The sequence below is a fragment of the Camelus dromedarius genome, unplaced genomic scaffold (assembly GCF_036321535.1).
Source record: "Camelus dromedarius isolate mCamDro1 unplaced genomic scaffold, mCamDro1.pat HAP1_SCAFFOLD_180, whole genome shotgun sequence".
NCBI lineage: Eukaryota > Metazoa > Chordata > Mammalia > Artiodactyla > Camelidae > Camelus > Camelus dromedarius.
This window is the reverse complement of record NW_026989839.1, coordinates 42,095-68,547: the sequence shown is the minus strand read 5'-3', so window position 1 is coordinate 68,547 and position 26,453 is coordinate 42,095. Positions and strand designations below refer to the sequence as shown.

The window sequence follows — 26,453 nt, the reverse complement described above, 5'->3', positions numbered from 1 at the left end:
AATCTTTGGGTATTTACAGAAATGAGAATCCCATCTCCAAACCACAAGGCATCCCTTCGGAGCACTGAGAGTCTACACGGGGCTGTTATAAAGCCTTCACCACAAAAGCTATGGTCTCCTGCACTTACAAGGAACGAGCAGCTGTGCTCGAGCTGCCCACGCGCATTATTTGCACCCTACAGCACCTCTAAGGGGGAGGGACGCCTAGCGAGCCCCATCTCTGCAGGACAGAATACAAGCCCGAGAGAGGCTAAGCCGACCTACCAGTTCTCCATCTCACAGGATTGGTCACTCCAGAGCTGGACTCGAATTCGGACCCACGTTTGTAATCACGGTACTACCGTGCTTTGTGTGCTTTTTGTGTGTATAATACATTTGTTTCTGGCATGAAAGTATATTTAATAAATGATATGTAGACCTGTCTATCTCATTTACTCACAATCAATCTTTATAGTGTTGAATTGTACTCTTTTTCCGTGGAGAAAGGAAAGGAACGAGTGGGTGTTAGAATGAGGTGGGGCTCCATTCTTTATCTGGTACCTCATCTCATCCAAGTCCCCAACCAGGGAGAAGGAGCAAATGTTTTCTTCATCTTTTAAAGAGAGGGCTCCACTGATGGTGACTTAACTCCAAAACCAAGTCTGGGGAAAGGGCACATTCAGCAACCAGAGCTTTATCACATGTAGGAAGGCAAAAACAGCTCACGGGAGGGCTCAGGGGGTCACCCTGATTTAATTGCAATCGATAAAACAATAATGCACTCTAAAAATACTAGCATGCAATGGATTGGCTCTTTCTTGACATCTAGCAAGTTTCCACAGCCCACATGTAAAATTATCGTGAACCAGTGAAAGGAATTGTCTACAGACAAGAAAAATCAATGCCACAGGTAAACTGAAACCCAGGCTGGAGGAAAGGAAGAGAAAGGGCATAGTAAAGAAGTGGGGAAAGGCTGGGGAAAAAAAATCATCACACGGACTCTCAAGCATCATCCAACAAGCATATAATCATTCGAGAGAGAGAGTTACTGAGGTCCTATTCTGTGCAAGATTGTAGAGCGGGTGAAGCAAGAGCACAGCGACAATGGTGGCAGCAAGTGGCGGGGCTCAAATACACTTCTGATCCCGGTACCTGGCACACTTGTCCTCAGTATAAAGGCAAAAAAAAAAAAAAAGTAAAATAACTCTGTAAACTCAAAGCATTGTTAAAAAAAAAAAAAAATGAACAAAACCTAAATACCTGGACAGAAAAACCAAGCACATTGCTGGATCAGAAGACAGCGCTCTTGGAATGGCAGTGCTCCCCAGAACGATCCGTATATTCAACGTGGTCTCGATCACAATCCCTGCGGTCTCCTCTGCAGAAACTGACTAGCTGCTGCTACAATTCATATGGGAATTCGAGGGTCTCAGTAACCAAAACGTACTTGAAAAAGAAGAACAATGTGAGAGGACTTGTAATTCTCAATTTCAAACCTTACAACTGTATGTCTAGGTGAGATTAGAGGCCATTTTAAGTTATTAATGTGTTTATCCGTATTTTCTAAATTCTCTACAATGAATATAACTGTTACAATAAGAAAAATAAAAAGTAAGGTATCTTTTAAAACATGCACACCGATTCATTCATTGGGAAAAAATATTTTAACTATAAAGAGGTAACCAAATATCTAGTGAAAAAGGACTACTTAAAAACAAGTGTGTATTTACATTTTTCATAGATTGAAAACTGAAAAGCACAAACACATCAAGTTTCTAGGGAGATCGATGCAACATATTAATAGTTATTTACAAAAATTCTAATTGAACAATGAAAACTCAAGAAAGGGAAAATCGCGATTGACAGCCAACTGCAAACACATGGAGAGCAAAGGCCTAGAAATCACAGTTCCTTTAACTCTGATACTAACTCAATAGAAGAGGAAATTCCTCCCTGTGGGGACAGTGGAATCCCATGCATAAGACAGGATACACAGTACAAACTGCACTAGAATCTGGGGTGATTTTCTTAGAAGAATTCTAAAGTTACAACATTGCTGAAAAACTATAAAAACACTGAAAGACAGATTAAAACACACAGTCATATATATTATATAGAAACATATGAAGTCTGCTCCCTTGTTGCATAGAAATACAAACATATTTGTTCATTTATGGGCACTGAATATTTTATCCCAGGTAGAATATTTCAACTAAAACAAATAATCAATAATACACACCTCTTGTCAAATCTACTTGATAAGGTACTCTGCTACGTAACCATAATGTGTCTAAGATAGATCTAAAATTAGTGAAAAAGATCTTTGTATGGTTTCTTGAACTCTTCTCAAAATTCCAAGCTTAATTTTAAAATAGATCTGAGCAGTATTTCTATATTAACTTTTCCCTCGTGAAATGAACAGCACAGTCTGTTGTCAAAATTCTGTCCTTACAATGATTCACGAGCACTGTATCCTAACAAAACTGCTGGACAGCAAGGCACTATCCAGACACTGTGACCAAACAAATGAAACACAATGAAGACAGTGACCCTATTCTGGAGGTCTTACCGTCTGTGTCAACTCTGGGGTTTTTATTTGATTGGTTTGATTGGGTAGCAAAATAAAATCAATCAAGTACTTTCTTCTTTAAGCATTCTGTAAGTCATGACTCTGTTGTTAGTGTCATGAGAAGGAAAGACTAAAGCAAGACTTCATTAGGTCAATTAGCAACAGCCATCACTGGGGAGTGAGTAATAAAGAAGTTAACTGATAGCAATGCTTCTGCCTACATGAGACCTAAAATAAACCTACACTGATCTCTTAAAGGAAAATGAGGAGATGAGGCCCCAATGAGAAAAACAAAAACTAATAAGAAATCAAAAAGTAAAGAATTTTTCATTAACGATTCCAGGAAGGAGTGGAGCATGGTGGTGAAGAGCACAGATGCTGGGGACAAAAATGAGGGTCTGAACTCCCACAGCACTGGGTAGCTTTGACACTGATAAGTCAGTGAAATTTTCTGCATCCCAGTCTCCTATCCATAGACTGGGGACAACAACAGCACCCGTCTCCTAGAACGGTCCTAATAATTAAGTTATTTTATATATAAAAGTTTAAATAAAATACCTCAGATATTAAATATTACCCCAAAAGGACAAGGAAAAAGAAAACAGAGATAAATTGGAGTTCATCAAATTTCAAAACTTTGCTTCAAAGACACCATCCAGAAAGTGAAAAAACAACACACAGCAGAAATTTTTTCAAATCATTTATCTGATAAGGAATTTGTATCTACCAAAAAAAAAAAAAAAAAAAAAAAAAAAAAAAAAAAAAAAAAGAACCTCCTACAACTCAACAATAAAAAGGCAACTCAATTAAAAAATGAATAGAGGATCTGAAAAACATTTATCAAGGAAAATATACAAATGACCAATAAGCACAACGAAACGATGTTCAATATCATTAGCTGTAAGGGAAATCAAGTCAAAACCACTAGGAGAAACTGCTTCACACTCACTACAATAGGTTATAATCAAAAAAAGAGTAACAAGCACTAATGAGGACACAGAAGATGCAGAGGTCGCAGCCGTTGCTGGTGAGGATGTAACACAGCCTGGCCACTTTGGAAAAACGCCTGGCAGGTCCTTAGAGAGTTGAACATTTGGTTTCTTAATAACCAGGCAATTTTGCTTCCTGGGCACACACGTAAGAGAACTGAAAATAAAAGTTCACATAAAAACTCCTACAGGAATATTCACAGTGCCATTACTCATCACAGAAAAAAGCAGAAACAACACAAATGCCTATCACGTGATGAATGGGTAAACAGAGGGGCCCAGCCATACAGAGGAATATTATTCAGCAATAGCAAAGCATATTGTACTGACCCAGGCCACAACGTGGACAAATATTGAAAACGTTACTCAGTGTGAAAGAAGTCAGTCACAATAGATGCTTCCACTTACATGAAGTAACTCGATTTACATGAAATTTCCAGCAGAGGCAAACCCACAGAGAGAGAAAAGTGGCTCCCTGGGGCTGTGGGAGGATGGGGAAGATGGGGATGTCTGCTTATGCGTAAGGAGCTTCCTGTTGGGGGGATGAAAATGTTCTAAGATTGAATGGGATGCACAATTCTGGGCATAGAGTAAAAACCACTGTACATTTTAATGGGTGAATTGTTATTAAAACTGTTAAGAACGAGAGCACCTCGGGCCAGTACCTTCCCATAGTAAATGCAAATTGCTAAATTTTATTACAGGAAGAAGAAACTGCCCTCAGCATGAAAGCAGGAGATCAGCAAATGTGAGTTAACCGAAATTGGACAAGAGCATTTCACTTGAAACAGTTGCTGAGTGTACACAAAATATTAAGACATGACAAGGAAAATCAGTTTGACATCACGAAGAAGCATTCTGCTTCAAATGCAGATCAAGGATTCGGCAAGCCCAGCTGCTAGAAATGACCAGAGAAGAAACCTGGCTCTTTAAACAAGCACCAGAGCCAACAAGGAAATAGTGGTGAGGAAAGCAGGCGGCCGAAAATCTGGAAAAGTTTGTTACAAATAATTTCTCCACTGAAAATTCAAAAATAAAATGAAAGTGATGTAATATTGTGTTGACCTCACGTGAATGGGCTTCCTCCGGTTCTCGACAGTTTTGTAACCCCGAATGAGAGACTCAGGAGAATCAGAATGGCTCCTGGGAGTCCCCAAATGACGGCCCACCAGCACGCTGACCACCATCACATCTGCCAGGGTGGAATTGCAGAGAAGATACCAACTCCTGAAAGGCACAGGAAATATTGACAAGGGAAAAAAAGGCTGATGTCAGTCTTGGGACAGAGGCCCTGAGATCAGAGGCAGAAGGCTGCAGGTGAACTGGAGTGGCCCTGGGGCAGGAAGGGACCACGGGGGAGCAGATCTCAATTCTCTTCTCTCTCTCCCTCGGGTAGGAGAGATAAAGTCTGCATCCTTCTCACCTGGAACTGTGGGTTCTGGCTGGCAGAAGTCTTACCGACATGGAATGAATGACTCAAGACTGTGGAAAAAGGAAAGAAAGCGAGAGGGAGTAGGGAGCCAACTCCAAGAGCCTCTCAAATGCTCCCATATTTATTGTGTATAATCAAAGAAAATAGTCTTTAACAGTTGTGTGATAGTAAACAGGAACTTGGGGAAAGACAGGATGAGACAGAGATTGTAGAATCCACAATGAGTAAAAAGGCTTAGTTTACTTTAGGGGAGTCATGGGGAGAGGGGAACAAGATAAATTCTTTAGATATTCATTACAAAGCAGACCACCAGTCCAGCCAGGTCCGTGTTTTGGGGATAATAGACTATCTAACAGCACGCACGCCCAGCATTTATAGCTGAGGGCCTGGGTCATTGCTGTGCAATGAACAGAGTGCTATCTAAAACCTCAAATATGCAAGCAAGGCATTGTCTCTGCTTTTTATGGCAAGGAGACAGGAGTGAGGATGCACAGGTGCTTGCTTGAAAGCAGTTACTAAGCACACTTTTTCTTCTTAAGGTTCACATGCGTCTGGAGTCTGTTAAATTTGTTAACCCAATCATGGGCTATCACATGGAACCATTATGGAGGACACCCTAGGATGACAAATCCTGGCTCTGGGTCTTTTCCTGCCAGCTTCGGCCATTCCAGCAGGGTCTAGACACATCCCTGAATAACGATCCCACAGAACCACCCAGACTCTTAACTCCTGGTGCTTGGAACTTAATTTTAGCTCTACACAACTTAACATAGAAAAGTTTCAGAAATAATAGATATTATATTCTTTTTATATCTCATCATAGAACTGATTTTTCTGATTGCTCTAAGCTGCTTCTACTTGGTAAATCACCTAATTCTGCAGGTGAATTCAGTACTATCCATTGCACATAACTAGACAGTCTGGGCCCTCTGACTTCTATTGGTCAAATAAATACCGATACACCTAATTGATTTCATTGTTCATCAATTTCAGCCTGGAGGTGAGGGAGTGTCACTCTGTTCCTCAGCCCACCCTCTACTCTATTCTCTTCAGCAACTCAGGCCTCCTGAATACAAAACGTAGCATCTGTTTCCCTTCACCTACACTTTCCACAAACGCAACAGGAAACATCAGCCTAGAGAATGAATTCAACACAAATGTTAAAACAAAAATCTACAAACCTGAAGCAACTCCATCTCCGAATCATGAAACACAATGACATGAAATTAAGGGTGTCAGGTACAAAGCACGCGTGAGCCTGACCACCTCATTTCTATTCTTCAAAGGAAGGAAGTTTTTCATGTTTTTTATTATCATTTTTTGTCATTGTTTCTGATTAAGCCAAAAAATAGTTTATGAAATAATTAAGCACTGCAATAACAGATTTTCGCTGTATCAATTACAGAAGGCATTCAGAGGGGATAGGAAAACCGACCTATGTAAAAAATGCAAAATTTCTTCCCCTGTTAAGAACACGTATACAAAATGCAACAGAGAATTCAAATTCATGTGGTGAGAAGCAAAAGCCACAGAATCAAACAAAGTCATTACTATGAGTCAATTCAAAATTCACTGGACAAACATGCTCAATGCATTCAAAGAATTTTAAAGGCACACTGCAAACCATTCACTTAATGATCTACAGGCTAGAGGAAGAATTTCCCTCTTTAACAGACAACAGAAATCAATAGGTGGCCCCACCAAACGAGGACCAAACAGCAATCAGTTTTTTAACAGTTCTGATAAATCAGCATGTTCTAAACATCAAAATCCAGAAATTTTAAACATTCATTCACACCACAATGAAACAAGCACTTAAAAAAAAACAATAACCCGGAGAAACTAAGCACAATTTTCATGTACCTGGATCAATGGGAACTTCTTGTAACGCTGGAAGAAAGAACAGGCTATAGCCTTTTACTTAAAAAATAAAACTACATATAAAGATAACTGCTAAAACACATTTCATCATTCATGTTGCCTTGAAAAATCTGAGGCACTCGTATCTGATCAGAAAAGCAATTCTGAGTAATAGTATTTTACAATTCAGTGCCAGTTTGCTTTAGTAGAAAAAAGAAAAGCTACTGTTTCTCATCCTGCACAAAGTGTAAAGAACCTTCCTGCCTCTATCTCCTCCTATTTTCTAAGCTCATTCTCCCCAACTCTTCTGAAACAAATATGAGATCCTTTTATTCCCACCAATATGCCAAATGACAAAAGAGTATCAATTTATTTGTATAAATATATGCCTACACCTTGAACTGGAAGAGAGAGGTATCAGAAGGCTATATGGAACTTATTTCTACCTTCCTGAAATCACACACAAACACACACACGTTCACAGAGACACAGACATGTACACACTGAATTACTGGGCAATTCACAAGCTGAGGACTTCCAATTTATAGAAGATAACTTTGTAGTTAATTTAAAATACAAAACTGTTAGCTTTTGAAAGCCTTCATCATCTGCTAAATCATCCAAATTACAACGAGACCCAATTAGCCTTCTCTGTAGAATATAATTTCCCATGATGGAAAAACAGACCCTAATTAGTGGATCCAAGACTCGTGTTTATCACTACCTATGATCGTTTTTAAACACGTAAACAGATTCAGAAAGTATGACCCAACAACATTTATTCTTATTGAAATAGCATATGTATTCAATTGTCTATACAGAAAATAGGTCCCATGATGGTGTTTAAGAGCTAATTTGTGTATTGAAATATTTATTTTTAAGTTCAGACAAGGAGGGTCTGTATTACTCAGTTGTAGAACACCTGCTTAGCATGCACAATGTGCTGGCTTCAGTCCCCAGTACCTTCATAAAAATAAATAAAAATAAGTGCTTATTTAAAAATAAGAATAAATTTATAAAAAGAGTAAATGCAGACTAAAAACCACTGCAATCTAGGAGCCATAATTTTAATAAAAACAAGAGTTTCTATCAAATATTCACTGTATGACAATCAAAGAGACAACCACAAATCGCCCCTGACAACCATCACGTGTGATTCTCAGCAACCCTACTAAGTAGACACTGAAGAGAAACCCAGCATTGCGGATGAAGAAACGGAGCTCGGAGGAGCCGGGGACGCTGACCGTCCTGCTCCCCGTGACACCACATCAGCCCAGGATGAGCGCTGACAGAGCTGCACTGAGGGGACACCCAGTTGCACGGAACCTTGGTGCACTGGGGAGTCCCAGAAAACACTCAAAACTGTTCAGTGAAGAACCAGCTCAAATATATTACATTGTGCCACATCCTTTAAACAGGGAATATGACTGAGACCTTTTTGATGCCTCCGTGTCCTTTCTGCCATTATCAATTATTTGCCCTCTCAGCATGCCCAGTCATGAATTGGACCCCATATGAAGTGCACTCAGATGGCAGAGCTTTTAAAGCTGTTTTATGAAGTTTGTAAGACTGTGTGCCTCACACAGGCGGTCATCCATAACTTCTCACCGGTGTGGATGTACCACATGAAATCACACCTTTCTGCTTTTTAAAATCCCTCCATGTAATCCAGACTTTTCAACAACAAAGAAGCAGCTCAACCAGAAACAGTGGATAGCTTTTCACCAAATGGACTCCAACAGCCCATCGGACTACCTGGAAGCCCTTTTTTTCTATTAAACCCACTTCCAACGACTTCATTATTTTCTGATTGGTGGACTTGGCCTCTGACTGGCCTACTCTGAGAGCTCCCAGCCTCACATCCGGGGGTGGGAGAGGACCCTGCTGTTTGGAGAAATCAGTGCAGAAGGCGGAAATCTTCCACCCAGGTCCGCACGGGTAGAAGTGCCACGACGTGCTCGGAAAATATACCGTCAACAACCCTGGGCTCCCATGGACTGATGTCACATTAACCAAACTCATGAGAGACTGATGCAAGAAAACCAGAAATTGAATTTATTAATGTAACAGGAGATGTGAAACTACGAACCAGACTGAAATATCAGAGTTCAACTATGAGTACAGATTCTCCTCAACGGCCCAATCACGGGCAGGCAGTCACATGGCAACCATGGACAGAAGCAGAGCAGGAAGGGTTTCTAGATTAACTCAATGGACTAAATTTCTGTTATACGAACAGATCTGCTGCCCAGAAGACATTTAACGCCAATCACGGTGCACTGTCCGTGGACAGTGGCTGAGGCACGACTGTGAGCACCTGTGTAACTCTCCTTTCCCTGTCCTTTCTGGGCTAAGTGATGCACAGAGGTACAGAGATCCAGGGATGCAGATACCTCTAAACACCCAAAGCCCATCCCTGGGAGCCTGGAAACCAGACAGCCAGGGTTTAAATACCAGCTCTGCCACTTACTAGCTCTGTGACCTTGGCCAACTTACTTACTCTCTCCGTGCCTCAATGTCCACATTGTAAACCTGGGATAACAATCAAATCTCCCTTACTCACTTGTTGTGAAGATTGAAGGATTCATTTCTGTAAAACGCTCAGAAAAGAATGTAGCACATTTTTGGTGCTCAACAAATGTCAACTTAATATTAAAGTGATTTACAAGTCTCCCTACTAATCATCTTCTGTGTTTCATGGCTAGTCTGAGTCCCAAATGAAATCTTTATTTCCCCTCTTATAAACTCTTGGAGAGCACCCTTCTCTTGCATCTCACCACCTGTTTAAACTGAGAGAAGGGATGCCTCCTCCACACTCCTCTGGTCCATGGAGAGTGCTTCCCCCTTCACACCCCTGACCCCTGGCCAACGGCTAGCACTCTTCACAATAACAGATTGAGGTGTGAGTCCGGAGAGACAAGCAGGGCATATGAAACCTTTCCTTTCCCTCCAGTGTTGGCCACCCTTGGGAAGCACCCGGGATGCTCAGCTCCATGGCAGGGCAGCCCTGTGCAGGATGGGGCTGATCATCTTAAGGGAAGGCTCGCTGTGGCCCAGAGTTACCTGGGACTGCGTGAGTCTCTAATTCTGGGACACAGTATCATGACACGCATTTTCCCACAGCCCTGAATTTCATGGAGAACGTGGCTTCATCAGTAATAAAGGAGACATTTATCGCCTGTCTGTTCTTCTGTGTCATCTCTCAGTTGGCTGCTGGAGAAAACATGTGTATAAGTATTGGGTCCACTTAAGCCCCAATATATATGAAGTACCAAAAAATTCTGTGGCTTAACATTGGTTCAGGGCGACTGTGTAACGGTCCTGACTTTGCTGATGCTAAATTATGGGTATAGGAACTATGGAACCTCCTCAAATATCTTTCATCATAAAACCAGCTTTTCTTATTTTCCTGTTTCTTAGTAATTGCCAAAGACTCTAAAATGATGGCTTCATACAAAACAGGAGCTAAACTTTATGAGCCCTTTGACATTCCCACTGTGCTAAACAATTTACATAATTTCTAATTCTCACAATTCTGCAAAGCATATACGAGCATCCCCATCTCACAGACGAGGGAGAAACTCAGAACAAACTGACTCAGGCTCACGTGGCTCAGTGGCAGCGCGTGCACGCAAACCCAAGTCAAATCACTACACCCCTTCTTCTATGTACAAAATCACCTCCCACCAAATGACACACAGCGGCTGGGTCAATACTCAGGGAACTCAGTACACTTTTCAGCTTTAAGGTGCTCAAGAGGCCGCTTCTAGTTGCTTTATAAAATCCCGGCTCACTGGTTGCTAACACTGGAATAAAAGACCGATTTTGCCATTGTTTGCACAGCAAGTCTGAAATGTTCACAGCGAGATGACAGAATAAAACAAAGACATAAGCAGAATAATTTTTCCAGGTAGACAGACATAATGGACATTGTGCTATTCTGAAGCACTAAGCAAAGGAATCAAAGCAAAAAAATATTTGTTAAGCCTTCTTTTACAAACAGGAAAATTAAGACTGTATGAAGGTGCAACAGCGCCTCCTATGGCTAAAAAGACCTTCCAGGTTGCCGGGAAAGATGCAACACAAAAATTGCCTGTTGAATCAGAAACAAGAATCAGATAACTAAAAGCTTATGTAGCACATACTGCAGTTTGCTTCGGGGAAGGGAGGGGTATTCAGTATTTAATCTGACATTGCTAATACTCTTGAATATAAACAAAAGACACAGGCTCATGGAAACTCATCTTAGAAGAGGAAAGAATCCAGTCCAGCCACTTCATTTTACAGGAGGGGAGACTGAGATCTGGGATCTGTCCTTCCGGCAATCAGCAGCAAAGCTCTCTCTCCTAGGCCTCATGTCATGCACTGTAGCAAAAACCAACAGATCTGTACTAGACCTCTATTCATAAAAGTCACGTCTGTATTTTTCCAACAGTAGGTAATCTAAGTATCTTGCAAAATACTTCTCAAAGAGCCAGGAAATCATACAAGTGTATTGAAATACAAAAACATTTATTTGCACATTAAAACAGCATGAGCTTTATTCTATTAAAAAAAGTGACATGTCAAATCAATGTTTTGATATTTTAAAACCTATTAAGCATGCAGAAAAATAAATCAAAATTTCTTTAATCACAAAAGAAAGAAGCTTATTCCCTTAAATTGATCAATGTGGATTTTTCTAAACTTAATAGTTCTGGTCAGATTTCTACGAATTTAAATGTCTGAGTGGATGGTTACACGGCAACATGAATTCTGAGTTGTAACAACACACATTCTGTGTAAATAATCTTCAAGGCCGTCTGCTTAAGGTGATTTAACAAGTCCCTGTCTCACTAGAATGATACAGAATTCATTAAACCTTCATACTGCACACACACACAAAACCCTGAATCCTTGTTACTTTAAGCCATATTCATATATTCATATATATGCATATTGAATATGCATCAGAAACAAGCCACCCTCTTTAGTATTCAGAGTTGATCCTTCTAAACTATCTGTCCTTGTGACAGCATATATTTACTAAGCAGCTCTTGGGTGCTTCGTATACAAGGCGTCTACATCTCACAGTCAAACAAGGTAAACGGCATCACTCAAATTTCACAAATGAGGAAATGTACTTAAGCCATGAAAACAACTTACATATTCATCATCAGGAAAGAAAAGAGTAAAGATTTTACTTACAATATTCACTGACAAAACTTTCCTCCATACAAAGACTACATAGAACAAATTCAGTCTTTGTAAATTTTTCTGTCAATAAGCACCACTAGAGAAAAACAAGCAACATCATTAGCAATGGTTGGACTTTCAAAGCCCACTCCTATTTTGCACTATAATCATTTGTAATGTTTTGTTTTTAGTGTTTACAGAGCACTAAAATAAAAAAATATAAACTTTTTAAGTCATTGCCTGAGAATGCAACATTTGTGAAAATGTACAATTTCAATTTATGCCACTCTGTCTCACATTCTCACTGGTGTGTCTCCTTTGAAGGCTTCATCAAACTGAGACCGCTAAAATCGTTCATTTATGGACTCACAGAATTTCGGGAAACCACTCAACACGGGGCTGATCAGAGGAGCCATTGAGAAAGCATCCTGTACAGCCTGGGTTCCAGCCCTGAGTCTGCAAGCGCCAGCTGTGTGAGATTTTGGACAAGCTGCCCCATCTCTCAATCCCTCAGCTGCAAAAAAGGAGACACTGATACCTACCCTTAAACACTTGCTATGAGGTAAATCATGAGGAAAGCATTTTAGCCTTAGGGAGGTGTCCACTCAGAGCAAGCTTGGTCATTATGATGATGAGGATTACTTTTAATAAGTTAAGGCAGACAAAAAATTAGAAATCACCATAAAGGAGAAACATTTTATGTCAATGAGCATTTCCTTTTGAATGGATTGCAGAAAGATTTATAGAATTTTTTCATAAACCAAATTTTGTCCACTAATTATAGATTTACAGGTTCATGGACATGTCTCCAGAAAAAGAATTAGAGGCCTCTAACCTCTGAATACTAAGAAAGAAAAGTTTAAAAAAAATCACAGGGGGGATTATACCTCACTTGAGAGAGTATGTGCTCAGCATGCATGAGACCCTCAGTTCAGACACCAGTAACTCCATTTAAAGACTTTTTTTTTCAAGAAATGGAGAATTAAATAAAAAAGATGGAGGAATACAGAAGTTTTTTAGAGACACAACTCAGATTAAAGATGGGGGAAAAATATCCATTTCTCATAGGAAATCTTGAGAACTAAGTAAACCGGATCTGAGTTGTCTAATCTTTAACATTATACATGAATTCCTATTACCAAGTCTTAAAACTGCCTGATAACCCACAGTGGTGATACTGATCATAACAGCTGCCAACACGGATCGAGGTCCGGCTAGGACTGCTCTGTTCGGCCATCTCGGCCCCTGAGGCCTCACCAGGCTGAGAGCACTAAATTTTGTCATTCATGAGCATCTCGTGTAAGTCCTCCCTTTGTGCTCCTCACTCTCCCCTCACCAGCCCATCTGAGGGAAGCACTGTTATCATCTTCCCCACCCGCAGATAAGGCCACTGAGGCACAGAGACTAAACCTGCTCCAGGTCACATCGGCATTAAAGGACGTCTATATTTCTGCTGTTTTACTATTGACAAAGGAATCTGAGATATCAATTCAAGGGAGACTGTTAAATAATCAAGTCTGTCAGGTCTTCACCTCAAAGAGCAGATAGTATAGATTCCTGATTTAGGATGAGGCTGCCGCCACAAACTGACTCAGCTTGAAATTAATATCCAAGATGAAGCAGCGGATACACGTAAATATTCACGATTGTCAACTCCGCTCACGGGTCTGGGCCCTTCACTGCCTGAACGGGGGTGAAATCCCCACCCCTGTCAGGGATGGAAGCGCGGCTCTTCCCAGTGTCACCCAGGCTTCACGGGCTGTTTCCCCCCACAGGCTGTCCTCAACGATTAAAAATCTCTCAAGATTTTTACACCATGCAAAACTGAAAGACATTTCTGCAGATGGAGCACTTTCTCAGGCTTAAAAATTTTTTGCTTACACTCAGCAAGGGGGAAAATAACACATGACTCTGCAAAGTCTCTGAGCCTCACCACTCACAGGAGTAGAATGGCCTCAGCACAAGATGATTCTTCACGGATGAGAACAAAATAAATCCGCCCCCAACCACAGGCACTCCCAGAGACAGCGCTCAGCAGTCTTCTGCACACTCACGGTTGTGCAGCCCTCACCACCATCTATTTCCAGAACACTTCATCACCCCAGAAGAACACCCCTGTCACTAGCAGTCAATCCCCAACCCCCCTCCACCCAGCCCCTTGCAACCATCACCTGCTCCCTGCCTCTGCATGTGCCTATTCTGAGCATTTCAGATCACTGAAGTCAACAATATGTGGCCGTTTGTGTCTGCTTCCTTTCACTTAACGTGCTGTTATGAAGGCTCGTCCATGTTGAAGTGGTATCAGCATCTCTTTTTTTTTTTTTGAAAGTGTTAAAGTTTATTAGAAGTTGGTAAGTACTATGAAAAAGAGTAGAGAGGAGCATAAGTGATTGGGTTTCAAAGGGAAAAGGGCGGGTTGAGCAGTCAGGGTGGACTTCCCAGAGCAGGTGGCCTTTTTCATATTCCCCTTTATTTATTTTTTCTTTTTTATTCACTCTTACATCTGAATAATGTTCCACTACATGGAGATACTACATTCTGTTCATCCATTCAGCAGCTATGTACGGACGAGGTCCAGAAGAATGAGTGTAAGAGGTGACTAGGCAGGGATGGCATTTAAGCAAAGGGCAAGATGTGCTTTGAAAAAAAAAAGCCAACAAACAGAGGCACAAGGAAATTCAGCGTGTTTCTGAGAAAGTGCATGCTTGCTTCAGCATGACTGCCGTGCAGGGCTGGGGGGTTGGGGAGTGACAGGAGTCACAATGAGGGAGTCACCTGAGAATATTCCCCATGCAAGCAGCTCAGCCATTTCTCCTCCTTCATCCTGTATTTTAGAGCCATTTTTGATAGGTTTTCTATTTCAAGTAACAGTACTTTGTTACACATCTGATCATCTGCATCAGATCACCTTACCTCCAAGGCACAGAAAGTCATTCACTGACTGGAGCAGCTCCAAGACATAACGGTGATGGACCAGGGAGTCCTGCAGCATCCCGGCCTGCAGGCACAAACCCCCACATGTTCCATGGTGATGTCCGGAAAGTAAAATGCATGGAAATATCTCACTGCTTGTGCACGATATCTGCCCCCAAATTGCCCCAAAATCATGCTGGCAAAGCACTACTGAGCCCTCTCACTACAAAAAAAAAAAAAAAAGATAGGGAGAGAGAGAACAGAAAAGTAAAGAATAAAACTAAGTAGGCAAATTTAGGGTCTTCCATTGAAAACCAGCAAGCATCACTGCCAGTATCTCAGCTGGAATGGTCCTGTCTTCAAAAACCACTGCGCAGTTACATTGCAAACGTGATAGACATATATGTATTCCACGTAGATGATATTACAGTAGGATTTTTCTTTTCGAAATTTCCAGTTGCAACATTAACACAAGAGAGTTTATGTTTCAGCTATAAAAAAATCAATTATCTTCCACTTTCTTAATTTTGAACCTATTATTATTTTATAAAGGGTGCTATGCTGCAAATTATAAACCAACTGTTTGGCTTCTGCCAACAAGAACTTTATGACTTCACTATTTCAGAGCAAGATTTAATGATGCTTTGAGAAGTGGGGCCTGGGACGCTCACTAACAGCTCTTTAAATACTGACAAGGATGTGCTATTTAAGTAATGCAGAGGCTCTAACTCTACATTAACTCAGAATCCAAAGAAACTACACCAAAGCCTTACTTTATCATTTTTAAATTTTGCTATTGTTTTGAATATTAAATTTCTTAAAAGATAAGATTTTTTTTTGAGAAAGACAGCAGCTGTATTAAATTTCCTCTCACCAAGAAAGCAATCTTTATCAAGAATAAATACCCCTATGGAAATCCAAAAGACGGGACGTTTCTAGCTAAGTGAACATGCAGATCTCAACACAAGCCTAAATCCTATCAGATCTCACTCGAACGAGCTCAATAAAGTCCTGGACTACCCTGAAACTTAGCTCTTCTGTTCCAAATGTTGGCTGAGCTAAGATCATCACACAAGGCAGGGAAGAAGAGAAAAGTCCACCTGGCTGCATCCGTTTTCTTCCAGCCACAAGGTGCCGCTAGGGGGTCCCCGTTAATAAGCCCTCCCCATGAGGAAATCCGGCATCCACACTGCCCCTGCCGTCCCTAAGCAGCCCCGACGCCCCTCTCCCACTGGTGGCCCCCCAGCCTGTCAATGGTCTTCTAATGACCCTCCCAGTTGGTGGCACTCTCCCCCTCTTCCCCGCTTCACACACACACACACACACACACACACACACACACACAGCCAGGACAGCCTTCCCAAAGCACAAATTTGATTACATCACCCCCACTTCAAACCCTTCAGAGGCTCCCTGGTAGAGTTCTAGCCCCACCCCCGACCCTGCTCGCCCAGCCTCACCTCAGTACCCAGGTCCCCAATGACCTCAGGTGCCTCCTGACCTGCTGCTACTTCCCACTTGCCTCCAGGCTCATTTTGACGGTTTGTCAAGGAAGCCTTCCTTCCCTCGAACCTCTGCACTTTGGGTTAGGTGCCCCTGCTGTGTTCCTAGAACATTCTACGCTAAGACAACTTCTGACACTGCTAAGCTCTCAAGAAGCAATACATTTTGCTTACTACTGTGAGTCCACCCTCTCTCCCCTGGACACTCAGAATTGCATGTGTTATGAATAAATGAATGAAGGGGTGGGTCTCAAAGGGACGGGCAGAGCTGCTCTCGCCCACCCCGACCCCTTCTTTCTGTAGAACATCAGAAGCAAAACCAGGAGTACCTCTCCTGAGGGTCACTTTCTGCTGACACCCTTCACTGCCTCTTCTGTGTCAGTTCTAGTAAAAAACCAAGCTCCCCCAAAGCCCTCCATCCCTAGGCCCACTGCAGGGTCCTTCCAAGCAGGGGCACCCTCCACCCTGGACCACACAGTGCACTCTCCCCGAGTCCCCACCCCACAAGCCTCCAGGCCTCTACCCGGGCTGCTCCTGCCACCTGAGTCACCCTCTTGATTCCTTCTCCTGGCTGACTCTTACTCTGCCCTCATAACTGAATGTAGAGCTCATTTCTTCAAGGAAGCCCTCTCTGATGATGTCCTTTAGCTCTTGGCTGGGCTCCCTCTACAGCAGGACTGCTTGGCGACCAACTGGTGTTTGTCCACCTGCTCCTCGGAGACCATGACCTCTTGGAGGCCACGTGGGAAAAAGGAGTGAGACAACAAGAGGGGTGGGAAGAGCAAAAAGCAAAATCACAGCCCAAGTCCCAGATTGAAGGATTCTGTCTCAGAAGAAAAGAATAAAATGTTTCATACGTATGTCATTTGGCTATGAGTTTTGTGGCTCATGGAAAGCAAGAGGTTGGTGTTCTAGTCTAAAATCCAAGTTACATGCAAAGAAATGTACATATTCATATCCAAAGGAAACCAGAGCTGCTCAATAACTGTTTGCAGTTAAAATCAAAGGAACTTTGATAAAGGCAATCTCTCTCTCTCTCTCTTTTTTTTTTTTTTTGTATCATATAGTTGTAGAAGTATTTGTGTAACTAAGTGATGGCTACAGCCTATGATTCTGCACTGGAGTGTTTGGGGCTGAGGAAGCCCAGATTACATGCACTGTGTAAATACAATCACACCAACACACTGAACAGGCGCCCTAGTGGCTGTGCTGAAGTTCCAAAGCAGACAACCTTACGTTGCAAGACATCTCTCATTAGAAAGTAAGGAATGCTATTCTGTATTCAATTACATACGTTATATGGGCCATTAAGCGATAGTGCATCTTGTCTAATGAAACCCCAAAATAAATTGTTAACGTCGATTTTCTCCATCTGACCCTTCTTTGCTAACTTTGGATATCAAACCCTCACTCCATACGGAAAGCTCAGATCTACGCTGCAGCAGGTTACATCCCGTGGAAGAAAGCCTATCAAGGGAGAACTGGAGAGTTTCCCTTCAGAAGCTGCTAAGTCTGGTTTTGCACCTGTACGTCATTTGCAACCACGTCAGCGTCAAAGGAGTAAGACCTTACCTCTGTGGGGCGAAAATCACTGCGGTGCTTCTGAACCATTAAAGAACACTGAGCTTTGTGAAACAGTCCTGAGGCACTTAAATCATACTTTTTGAGAAAGGCTCCAAAACTGACCCAATTCACCAATCCAGGTACAACAGTGAGGTACCGGAATTAGTAGATAGAACATGCCCTTGAAGTCTGACAAGGCCCTGCTTGAATCCTGCTACAGCATTGACTAGCCGCTAAACGGACCAATCCCTTAACCCCTCTGAGAAGGCTTCCCAATCTGCAAAAGGGGGCTGCCACCGCCCACCTGGGAGACATGGATGTGAATGCAACACGCAAGTAGTGCGGCAGACTGGTACCTGACACGAGGCCTGGCTAGTTTCCCTCCGCTGCCCTTCTCCCCCTTTAAACTTGCATTGTTCCCCCTGGTAAGGGTCAAGCCCCAGGACCAGACTGCCCGATTCTTCTGTGTATCCCCGGATACATGCCTTAACTTTAGGAGGCCAGAAAAAGAACTATCTCCTCCAACGTCACTATCAATGTTCTTAAGAGTCTGGGTTTTTTTAACTCTATTTTGCAGGGAGACTATTCCAGAACTGTCCAACCACCATTCTCCACTTTGGCTCCTCTCCCAGTGCCCGTCCCTTCTCACCTCAAATCTTCTGTCTGCTGGCCTTTTGTTCGTGGGAAAGAGAGTCCGCTAGGGTGGAGACTCCCTAGGCCTCTGTTACTCCCTCACAGGTGAGTGTGACTACCTTCTCCCCACTCCCCACTCCGACTCCAGCTCCCGAGGAGGTTCCCCTCCCGGACCATGCAGCCTCTGCATCATCCCAAGACGCGCACGTGTGGCCACAACCCTCCCTTCAGATTTCTTCCTGGGTGGCCCTGCCCACCCCCAGGACCCTTAAGGATAAATGCCATTGCTCTGAAAATCCCAAACGCCACTGACTGACACACCAAAGCTGCATGGTCTGGGCTTTCCTCCAACCCAGGCACAGCCCTGCCCCGCCTCAGCCTCAGTCTGCACCTCTCGAGATGAGCTCATCCACCTGCACGGCTGTGAACACCAGCTAAGAATGACGACTCCCAACGTGTGTCTGTGGTCCGGCTCCTTCACCTGAGCCCCAGGGCCATAGACCCGAGTGCCTCTTTGAAGTCCTAACTTGGATGACAAATGGAATCTTAAAAATGCCTCATGTCCACCATTTACTCTAGAGTTCGATTCCTGGCAGGTACCTCCCAGGCTCCCGATTTTAGTAACAGACCCAGAACCCACCTAGGTGTTTGAGGTCACATTCAATTTCCCCTGTTCCTCCCCCCGGCCCTGCCCTGGAATCAGTCCTGTAATTTCTATCGCTAAGCCAGTCTCAAGTCTGGTTCTGCAAGGACCACGGATGGAACCCCACAAGCTCATAGCAAGGAACAGTGCCTCACAGTCCTCCGAAGAGAGCTCCCTGGAGGGGGAGGCATCTCCTGCCGCTGGTCACCTCAGAAGGCACTGGATTCTCACAAAGGAGGCCCAGGAGAAGGGACTCAAGGTTCTCCTGTGGTCTGAACTTTGAAGGGCCCGAGGTTTGGGGCAGTTCCGAGTTAGCAGACACACCTGCCAGTGAGCAGATGAGGATGGGGGAACCCAGGCAAGGATGTTCTCACTCCGACCCCTGGGCTATCGGAAGCCACGGGAAAGGCCTGTGTCCAAGGCACAGCCCAGCCTTCACAGATCCCAGCCTGCATTTGCCAACCCAGATAGCCTAGACACCTACTTGCTACTCTTACTTCTGTTCTGTTCCCCCCCAGAATGTGATGGACTCTTTCAGAAAGTCTGGCCTGTCTCAAGCGAGACCAAGTCAGTGAAGGATGAAGTGTCCACAATTGGACCAGGGCATGAAAGGAGAAACAAGGTCTCATGGCCAGCATGACGGTTGTGGCCAAACCCTTTCCCCGGGTGAGATGAACCAGGGTGTGGGTGAGAATGCAAGGTCACTTCACGGCTGACTGGGGTGTTGGAGACTCACTACCGCAAACTAACGACACGGCCGTCAGTGGTGGACGTCAGCTGCAACAGACACGGGGTCAGCTATTTACTGCCAACATGGGTTAATAGTAAAGGCTGGTACAGGGAGGCCTGCATGGCTGCTGAGGCAAACCACAGACCCGGATCTGAATGCCCACTGGCTGGAGCAGAGAGGAAGCTACGGTCCCCTTTAGCGGTCCCTGTGTCCACCAGATCCAAGTGAGCCAGCTACTTAGGAGAAGGCCATGTTGTTCTGATACTCAGAAAATCCAGCCTCGTAAAGGGAAAATAAGAGTGGCATGGAGTTTAGACCCACTCCTGCCTCTCTATGAAGGCAAAGTAAAGTAAATGGCACGGGGAAGGTGAATGCAAAAACAAAAAACAAAAAACAAAAAAACATAAAACCGGTGACTGCTTCCTCCAACAGCATCCCCTGCAGCTGCTCATCTCCGAGCCTGCCACTTTCTCACCAGTGACCACAGGCCAGGAAGCTCCGTCACGCACGTCACACAGCAACAGCCCGGAACCGCGTGCCAAGCACGTTTGTGTGAAAGCCAGAATCAAGGAAGATGCTGTAGATTTTGACTTTCCAAGTTTAAATACTCCATGAAAAAAATCCCTCAGCAGCCACCTAAATCAATTCGCATCTCACTTCTTCAAAACAATCAAACAAATTTAATAAGGGCGCATTTGTCACCAAACATAAGGAGGACCAAACTGGTTCCTCAAAGCAAGGATTTTAACAGGTATCAAACACCAGTGGGTGATGTGCTAACAAAGCAAAAATTCCAAAAAACTAGAAAATAAAAAGATGACTAGGATAATATATGGATCAAGGCAACTGTTAAGGTTTTTGCTTTTTAAAGCGATGGGGACAGCACGGAGGACAATCTGGCTATTTCCAATGCAGGGTGTGCACAGTCCACTTTTCAGACGCAACAACATGCTCACAGGGCGGTACAAGATAGAAAGGGAAATAGAAAAAGGAAAAGAGGAACAGCGAAAATTAGAAACACATGAGAACAAAAATAACTGACAGCAATTACAAGAATTTAGGTGAGTTTGGTGAGGACAGGGACGAGGGGACGGTGAGACCCACCCTCACCTATTGTTCCAGGGAAGGCAGGGGCCTGAGGCGAGCGGCGCTGCCGGGGGACCCCAACGTGGTCAGCGCCCCAAACCTAAACTTCACCTAGATGCGTGTAGACAGCTTTTGAGCTACAAAATGTGGTCGCATTTCAAGCTGGACAATTTTACTCACTCCCACCAAGAGTAACAGGAGAGAATTAGGCTCTGTTCCTGCACCAAAGCATTGTTTAAAAAAGTAATGACTGTGGAATAGTAAAAGCAACAATGGAGTAAAAGTGACTGGAGGAGAGCGTACTTGACCCGAGCTCACTGGCCGCGTTATCTCACTGACGTTCAGATGCTGGCTGAGCCCTTATGGTACCAAAACAGACAGACCCACCAGGAGGGAGGTTTAATGCGCTGCTGTATTTTGATGCCGAGAGCCATGCCTGGTACACGAGGTTCTGGGTAAACAATGGTGACAGTGTCAACCACTATGGGCTAAGCACACAACCAGCTACTCCGCCAAATCCCAAGGACACACTTCAAAAGGCAAAAACAAGCTGGCATTCTCTGGTGGGTCTGCAGACTCAGAGCCAAGCAGTTGCTGAGCAAACATATCACCAGTGCCTCCTGTGACAAAAGAGGAGGCACTGGCCAGGGGACTGGGGCAGGGCTCCAGGCTTCCAATGCTCACCCACCATTCTGTCCAGGGGGAGAAGGTGGTCCCTGCTTACGTTTCACCGATGCACCTACATTCACTGACGCCTGGGGACTGAGCAGGAGGTGACAGGTGACGGGAATGGAGCCAGCCTGGGAGTGGCACGGTGCTGGCATCTGTGCCCTCAGCTTTGCCCAGACCACTACATCTGCCAGCTCATCTACAAGAAACAGAAGGGGAGAAAGCCGTGTAGATCACAGCGACCTGCGAGGACAAGTACAGGTCATGGCCACGATATGCCTCGCCCCTTCCTTAAGCCATAGAGGTATGTCCGGGGAGGAAGTGAAAATTCATCCAGAGCCCGCCAGGCACCACAAGCAGGTGGGACTCGGGTCCCCTGTGCCTGTCACTCACAGGACTGGTCTGGACTATCTTTTTATCAATTCTCTGGCATCTTCTCCTCCAACTTACCAACAACCAGAAAGTAGAATCTGATTTTAGACTCACAGAGAATCGCAGAACACCTCCTCCACTTCGGGCCCGGCAGCACGTGCCAGGTCCTCCGACCGTCACCTGTGGGACCACCATGAGCCCTCTCCAGAGTCAAGGCCCGAGGCCGTAGGCCGGGGGGACACAGATTCCCACAATCTCCCCAGCAAAGGGGGACCACCTCTCGGCAAAGACATCTCACCCTCTTCTACTCGAGGGATATCTCAATAGATACACAGGGAAACAGAGCAGAAGTTGGGGGGGTAGGCAGCCCAGAAGAACTCGTCTGCACTTCCAAGGCAAAGTGGGTCCGTTGACCTAATCACAGGGACAAAGTGAGGACGAATCTTTCCCTGCTGTGCCCCATACTCCGTGACACGCCTTTCCCTGCGTAAGGAGCTCATTTGGAAGCCCCTGGCAGTGTTTCTGTTGTCCTAAATTGGCATGGTGGTTGTCAGGCAGGGAGAGAGGGCCTGAGCCGTGCAGTTGCTGGACCTGGGAAGCAGGAGACACTGGCTCCACCCCCAGCTCAACCAGCGCCTCATTCTGCATCTCAGGATTCAGCATGACATCTATAAGCACAGGGATGAGACTGTCCCAGGACATGCTGTCCAACAGGAATGAAATGTGAGCCATGTAAAGAAAGTTTCCCAGTTGCCACATTTAAAGAGGTAACCCCCCCAAAAAAACCCCTAGAAACTGATTTTAAGAACATATCTTACTTATTCTACTGTATGTAAAATACTATCATTTTGACATGTAATCAATAAAGAAAGTAACAAGATAGTTTACATTCTTTTTACTAGACAAGTCTCAGCGTCTGATGTGCATTTGACCTAGAGCACATCTCAGCTCAGAGCAGCCTCCTCCCCAGCTCTCCTAGCATCAGTGGCTTTGGCTACTCTATTGGACAGCAACTCCAGGGGTCACACCAGGGTAATTGGCTGAAAAGCGGGAGTAAGTGTCCATAATAACCCTAAAAGAATCTCTCCGAAACAAAGGTGGATTCACTTTTAAACGTCTGAAAACCGGCGGGTTGCTCCTCCCTCACGCCTTGGCTACAAGACAGCCCTCCTCCTTGCTGATCCCTTTCTGGATGTAGGGAAGCAACCCTTCACATAGCCAGGGTGGCCGGGCATCCAGGTAGACTTTCCTGCTCTCTGTGTCCAGTCCCACGAAGTCCTCATTCTCAAACAGGATGTAGAGCAGGAGGATCTTTTCCCCAGACTTGTCGGATGCACCGTCCAGCCACTTGGACTGGAGCATGATGAAGAGAGACTCAGTGAAGTCCTCGATCCTCTTCTCCACCACCCTGCAGTCCTCGTAAATTGAAGGCCACGTCGGTGCGCGGCTGCTCGGCCACCTCCCCATGCAGCACAAAGACAAAGAGCCGAGAGTCATAGAGCGTGGTGCCATACAGCTCCTCTGCACGTGGAGCTTCCCGAAGGTCTTGGCCAAGAGGCAGTCGGTAATGGTGACAAGGCCCACGACCTTGTGGTGGGTCTGGAAGTCGCTCCACCCATTCTCGGGCGCATAGTGGTGACTTTAGTGGATACAGAGTGCCCACTGCGAGCCGCACGGGCTGATCTGCCTCACGAAGGAGATTCGCTTATAGATGCACAACAAATTCTGCTCTGAGATGATCCCCACGGGTTGGACCACCACGGGGAGAGTCTGGTGGTCCTCAGCATACTGCACGTAGTCAGGGATGTTCATGTTGCAGGCCCTGACGAGAGGGAAGAGGAGACCGAGGTACATACTGTGCTGCGGGCTGCGGGCCTCACTGGGTTGCGGTGACCTGGTGTGTACCAGTCAGAAGGCAGGGGAAGCCCAAGCAAAGCTGGGGGTACAGTTTGTCCTCAGCGTCTGCACATGGCTACTGCAGCTCAGATAACATTACGCAGCTTTTGGTCTAGGCCTCCGCCCTCTGCAGAAAAGGGTCATTTCTTGTTTTCTGTTTCCAAGCACCTAGCCAGGCCCTGATGCAAAGTCAGTGCTCAAAACTGCTGAATAAAGGAATGAATAAAGGAACTGCTTCCACACCCCTCAGCAGGATATAATGCAAAGAAACACAGTAGGATCAAAAGACCTGGATTTCAACTCCAATTTATTTGAACTCCTAAGCTGCAGAATACTTGATAAGAAAACTTGCTTTGGGGAGGAGGGTACAGTGCAGTGGTAGAGCACATGCTTAGCATGTATGAGGTCCTAGGTTGAATCCTCAGTACCTCATTTTAAAAAAAATGAAACAAATAAATAAACCTATTTACCCCCCTCAAAAAATATTTTTTGAATTCCAAATTCAAGAAAAAAAAAAAACACCTTGCAATTGACACAACATTGTAAACATGAGTATACTTCAATTAAAAAAAGAATCCTTGCCTTACAAGAATATATCTGGATTATGGAAGTTTACAAATGTAAAATGCCTAGGGTCCCACCTGCATAAGAAGAAGGAACTGTATAAATTTACTATCCCTCATTTATGAGCTACATTTCCTTTGGGGGGTTTATAACCTCTCAGAGCTAATTTTCTCAGATTAAAAAAAAGAAGGAAACATTACCGGATTCTCCATACTGCTGAAGAATCAGATAAACCTATGATAGCATCTGACCCACAGAGTTTACTCAATAAATGCTTGTTGAATGAATGAATAAACAAGCAAAGTGAATGCTGCTCCCTGCCACAGAGCATCATGATGGTACTGCCTGGAAATCCCAAGCCCACGTTTCACCCGACTCTACACTAACCATGGGTGACCTGGGCAGGCCTGTGTGCTCCTCTTAACCCCAGTTTAATCATGAATAGAAATGAGGGCAATAACACAAACCTCAAAGTGTTAGTGAGTCATTACTGAATTGTATCCCAACTTTGCAAGATGGAACCTTTAAAGAAACTTGGGCAAAATGTCCGTAGGCCCTCTCCATATTATCTCTTACAACTACATGGGAATCTACATTATATCTCAAAATAAAAAGTCCAATTTATTAAAGAGGCTATTGAGGTTAAATGAGCTCACTGTCTCAAATAAGGAACACACAGTACAAATAGGTCAATGCCCAGCCCATGAGATACACTCAGTAAACATTCCCACTGAGCCCACTGGTCCCTCCAACTTCAGAGCACGATGATGTGTCCTCATGGCCAGAGGCCCCTGCACCTGAAACTAACGAAGCTAATGGTCCCCACTTTCAAGAGCCCCTGCCACCACCGTAGTTCTAATTTTGTACTTGTAATTTTTTTTTAATTTTATTAAATAGAAAAACGTAATTGCATAGCCTTCAGGTCACCAAAAGCTGACTACAGAGATCATGAGGGCAGCCCTTCTTCATGAAACAATAAAATGAAAAGCCATTTCCACAAGATCTCTGTGTAAATCTACTAGGGAACTTCATCCTGGACTGAGAGGAAGAGGACTGGGGAGGAGGGGGCAATCTGCGGCACACAGACCCATGGGCCACCTGTCCCACGATGGACTTTAGACCCAACACTCACCCTCAAGGAACTTCAAAATAGACACAGACAGAGTTCTGTGGACAAGATTTTTTTTTTTTTAAAGAAATCCCAGATTCTCTCGCAGGTTTTGTTTCTACCGAGAAACAAATGTCTTATGTGTATAATGTTTCACAAAAGACTTAAATTATTATCACCCCAACTTGACGCATTAAGAAACTGAGGGAGAGAGGTTTATCACATTGTGCAAGATTAGAGAGAGGCAAAAAAAAAAAAAAAAGATTAGAGAGAGGCCACGTCGTACACTGTATTTAAACCCAAGCCCCTGTTCCAGTGCTCACACTAGAAAGAGGGATATACTGCCCCTTTCCTGCCCTCTCCCTGCAATAAATGTCTGAAGAGTCTTTTCTGTGCCACCTGGAATCACAATCACTTCAATTTTCCACAAAGAGCTATGTCACTCCTTGGAGGATGTGTCAAAATCTGTATGTTGAATGGGAGGAGAGATTTGTATATTCGGTTTCTCAAAGGAAACATGGCTTAAAAGAAACTGAAAAGCACTTTTCTAGTCTAAGTCTTCATTGTGCAGAGAAGGAAACGGAGGCTCAGAAGAGATGAGGAAAGGGCCTTATTAACAAATATTGCCTCAGCGCAGCACCAAGCCAGCCTTGGGCACTTCTGGGGGAGGATCTGGAAGGCCCAGGAGAATGAGCCTTAGAAAACGGAAAGAGAAGAAGCATACAAGGCCCCGTCTCTACACCACCATACCATGAAGTTCCACCAAATTA

The 26,453-nt window shown here is 44.1% G+C and overlaps 1 protein-coding gene across 1 annotated transcript in view; it reads right to left on the bottom strand.

Annotated features, from left to right (window-relative positions):
- Positions 1-26,453, bottom strand: part of LOC135320895 (uncharacterized) — a 142,665-nt gene that overhangs the window by 89,243 nt on the left and 26,969 nt on the right. Inside the window, exons 17-18 of the mRNA XM_064484092.1 lie at positions 14,918-15,140; positions 1,261-1,425 (exon numbers count right to left, since the gene is read on the bottom strand). The gene's annotated coding sequence lies outside the window, so the exon portion shown is untranslated. The remainder of the gene's footprint in view (positions 1-1,260; positions 1,426-14,917; positions 15,141-26,453) is intronic.